Consider the following 4,133-nt stretch of genomic DNA (forward strand, 5'->3'; position numbering starts at 1 on the left):
TGAAAGGTATATCCTGTAGAACAAAAACATAACCAAAACATAATGGGAGTTGGTTAGGTTATCTATGGCAACTCAATATTAACACTGATGTATTAAAAATATTGAAATTTATCAGTATTTTTGGAAAACTGTGAAGTTATCCATAAAACATGGTTTACAAAAGTATAAGGCACACTGTGGTTCTTTGGTTTATTTTCTAATGGGTATATGTACATAACATGATGTCAAAATTGGGTACAGCCATTCCTGGATGGATTCCGGCTACACATTGCCCTGGGTAACTCTCTGCAACATTTTAACCCTGTAGATTTCCAAACACTACACCTCAGCAACCTTGTAATTATGAAGTTGCCTACTTACATTTATTAATACTTCCTTTTGGCACAGTAGGGGCAATTAATGTAAGTATATTCTCTTCCTTTTAAGCAAACTTCTAAGTTAGAACCAACAAGTTTTATAAAAACAGCCCTCAGTAAAAACTTATGGATTGTTAAATCAAAAAGTTTTCAGAGTGATGCTAATTTGAGTTACTAGTACAGTAAAAACTAATTTTCTTGATGGAACTAGACTGAGGCAGTAAATTTTGTGTAAAACTTTTAAAATCATAGATACAAAATCACCTGTTTTCTAGAAAAATATTAAAGATAACATGCCAAAATTAACAGGTTGGTAGTTTTGCTTTATGTAAATGTCCTCAAATTTAAATGTGATTTCTATGTAGCAGTAAGGTCCACATCTTTGGGTTATATATTACTTGCATCACAGGTGCCAAGAAACAATTCTCACTGCCTAGAATTATTATACCTTAAAAAGTGCTAATCTAGTGATGTTTTGAGGCTTCACAGCTTAAATCCATTATATTATGGAATCCACAGCTCAGGATTGTAGAGAAAGTCTTCAGAAATTTTTGTTGCTATAACCATCCAATTAAAGGACCATTTCAGGAATTGTTGGAAGGTGGGTTATTCTGTAGTATCTATGCCTCAGTTGCCATGTACTACGCCCAGAAACAATCTACTTCAACTTCAGAATATTTGGTTTGACACACTTGTTCGATGAATGTTCAGTTAAACACTTGGATACGAGCTTTTGCCAGAAAGTCAAATCTCTGCCACTGATCTTGGAAAGTTTCTGAAGATGTTCAACTCCTTCTGTTAACTCTATACACTTCTGTGCTTGAATCTCCAATGCAATGATAGACAATGTCAACACAGATGGCTTTGCTTTAGAAACTATGATCCTGCAGTAGCATGCCTTAATTTGGGCTTCTAGTCTTTCAAAATTAAGGCTACTCTCTTTTCATGTAGCACATTCGCTTGAAGGCGTGAATGATAGAGTTGTAGAAACAAAAAGGCAATAGTAGCTTTGACTTTCCAACACACCTTCTCCAATACAATCTTCTCCATTCTCATCAGGTCTGAAACCGTGAACCTCTACACACTTATTCGGATTAAGTCAGTTGCCAATGGGACATTCCTTTCCTCTTCTGTTGATTTTACAGCCAAATAGAAGCAGCTTAGTCCAACACACCCAATGTGCTTGGGCTGTACCTTCATTTTAGACAGGAATCTGTCTGGTAAATTCACAGCTAGAGAACATGTCTCTGTGTCAAAGCCAAAGAACTGAGTTAGACTAAGAAGATCTTTTACTTCGAAGTCCCTCAGTCTTGCAGTCATTCTAAGGCCATTATCATGTGCAGATTCAGTGAGTCTCAAGCTGCAGACCTTTGGCTGACATCTCAACTGCTGTTCCAACAGGGCATTCATCTGGTGTAGCAGTTTCTGAGAGTCAATTGTTGTCAGTACCTCTATCATCTTGATTGTGACTGCAGTTCCTCGGCGGTAACCACCCTCCCTGGGCCTGCTCTCACCTCACCCTCTAATATCGCTCTCATGATATTAGATTCGAGAGGCCTATGAGGCAGCGAGAGGACTCACAGGAAAGAGGGGACAGGTCCGGGGAGGGGGAGCCATCTTGGGTGGAGTTTTCTGCAGCACCATCAAGACGACAGTAAATTTATTTATTTTTAATTGAAGGATAATTGCTTACAGTATTGTTTTGGTTTCTGCTAAACATCAACATGAATCAATCATAGCTATACCTATGTCCCCTCCCTCTTGAACATCCCATCCACTTCCCTTCCTAACCCACCCCTCTAGATTGTTACAGAACCCCTGTTTGAGTTCCCTGAGTCATATAGCAAATTCCCGCTGGTTATTTATTTTACATATAGTAATGTATGTTTCCATATTAATCTCTCCATACATTCCACCCTCTCATTCCTTCTCCCATCCCTCTCCCACCCATGTCCATAAGTCTGTTCTCTATGTCTCCATTGCTGCCATGCAAGTAGGTTCATCAGTACTGGCTTTCTAGAGTCTATATATATGTGTTAGTATAAGATGTTTGTTTTTCTCTTTCTGACTTACTTCACTCTGTATAATAGGCTGTGGGTTCATCCACCTCATTAGGACTGACTCAAATGCATTCCTTTTTATGGATGAGTAATAATATTCCATTGTATATATGTACCACAACTTCTTTATCCACTCATCTGTCAATGGACATCTAGGTTGTTTCCATGTCCTCAGTTGAGTTCAGTTGCTCAGTCATGTCCAACTCTTTGGAACCCCTTGGACTGCAGCACACCAGGCCTCCCTGTTCCTCACAAATTCCCGGAGTTTACCCAAACTCATGTCCATTGAGTCGATGATGCCATCCAACCATCTCATCCTGTCGTCCCCTTCTCCTCCTGCCCTCAATCCCTCCCAGCATCAGGGTCTTTTCCAATGAGTCTGTTCTTCACATTAGGTGGCCAAAGTATTGGAGTTTCAGCCTCAACATCAGTCTTTCCAATGAATACCCAGGACTGATCTCCTTTAGCATGAACTGGTTGGATCTGCTTGCAGTCGAAGGGACTCTCAAGAGTCTTCTCCAACACCACAGTTCAAAAGCATCAATTTTTCGGCACTCAGTTTTCTTTATAGTGCAATTCTCACATCCACACATGACTACTGGAAAAACAATAGCCTTGACTAGATGAACCTTTGTTGGCAAAGTAATGTCTCTTCTTTTTAATATGCTGTCCAGGTTGGTCGTAACTTTTCTTCTGAGGAGTAAGTGTCTTTTAATTTCATGGCTGCAGTCACCATCTGCAGTGAGTTTGGAGCCCCCCAAAATAAAGTCAGTCACGGTTTCTACTGTTTCCCCATCTATTTGCCATGAAGTGATGAGACTGGATGCCATGATCTTAGTTTTCTGAATGTTGAGCTTTAAGTCAACTTTTTCACTCTCCTCTTTCACTTTCATCAAGAGGCTTTTTAGTTCTTCTTCACTTTCTGCCATAAGGGTGGTGTCATCTGCATATCTGAGGTTCTTGATATTTCTCCCGGCAATCTTGATTCCAGCTTGTGCTTCCTCCAGCCCAGTGTTTCTCATGATGTACTCTGCATATAAGTTAAATAAGCAGGGTGACAATATACATGTCCTAGCTATTGTAAATAATGCTGCAATGAACGTCGGGGTACATGTGGCTTTTTCAATTTTGTTTTCCTCAGGGTATATGCCTAGGAGTAGGATTGTTAGTTTTATTCCTGGTTTTTAAAGGAATCTCCATACTGACTTCCACTAGTGGCTATATCAATTTACATTCCCACCAATAGTGCAAGAGGGTTCCCTTTTCTCTACACCTTCTCCAGAATTTATTGCTCTTGGATTTTTTAATGATGGCCATTCTGACTGGTGTGAGGTGGTATCTCATTGTAGTTTTGATTTGCATTTCTCTAATAATGAGTGATGTTGAGAATCTTTTCATGTGTTGACTAGATCTTTTGCCCACTTTTGATTGGGTTGTTTGTTTTTCTGGTATTGGTTTTTATGAGTTGCTTGTATATTTTTAAAGTTAATCCTTTGTCAGTTACCTTTGCTATTATTTTCTCCCATTTTGAGGGTTGTCTTTTCACCTTGTTTATAGTTTCCTTTGCTGTGTGAAAGCTTTTATGTTTAATTAGGTCCTATTTGTTTATTTTTGTTTTTATTTCCATTACTCTAGGAGATGGGTCACAGAGGATCTTGCTGTGATGTATGTCATCGAGTTTCTGCCTATGTTTTCCTCTAAGAGTTTTATACTTTCT

General features: G+C 39.0%; 1 pseudogene; it reads right to left on the reverse strand.

Annotated features, from left to right (window-relative positions):
* Positions 1-927: 927 nt before the first annotated feature.
* LOC133062898 (cyclin-G1-like) lies at positions 928-1,814 on the reverse strand (annotated as a pseudogene).
* Between the last annotated feature and the right edge of the window lie 2,319 nt (positions 1,815-4,133).

This window comes from Dama dama, chromosome 9 (genome assembly GCF_033118175.1).
Source record: "Dama dama isolate Ldn47 chromosome 9, ASM3311817v1, whole genome shotgun sequence".
NCBI classification, from domain to species: domain Eukaryota; kingdom Metazoa; phylum Chordata; class Mammalia; order Artiodactyla; family Cervidae; genus Dama; species Dama dama.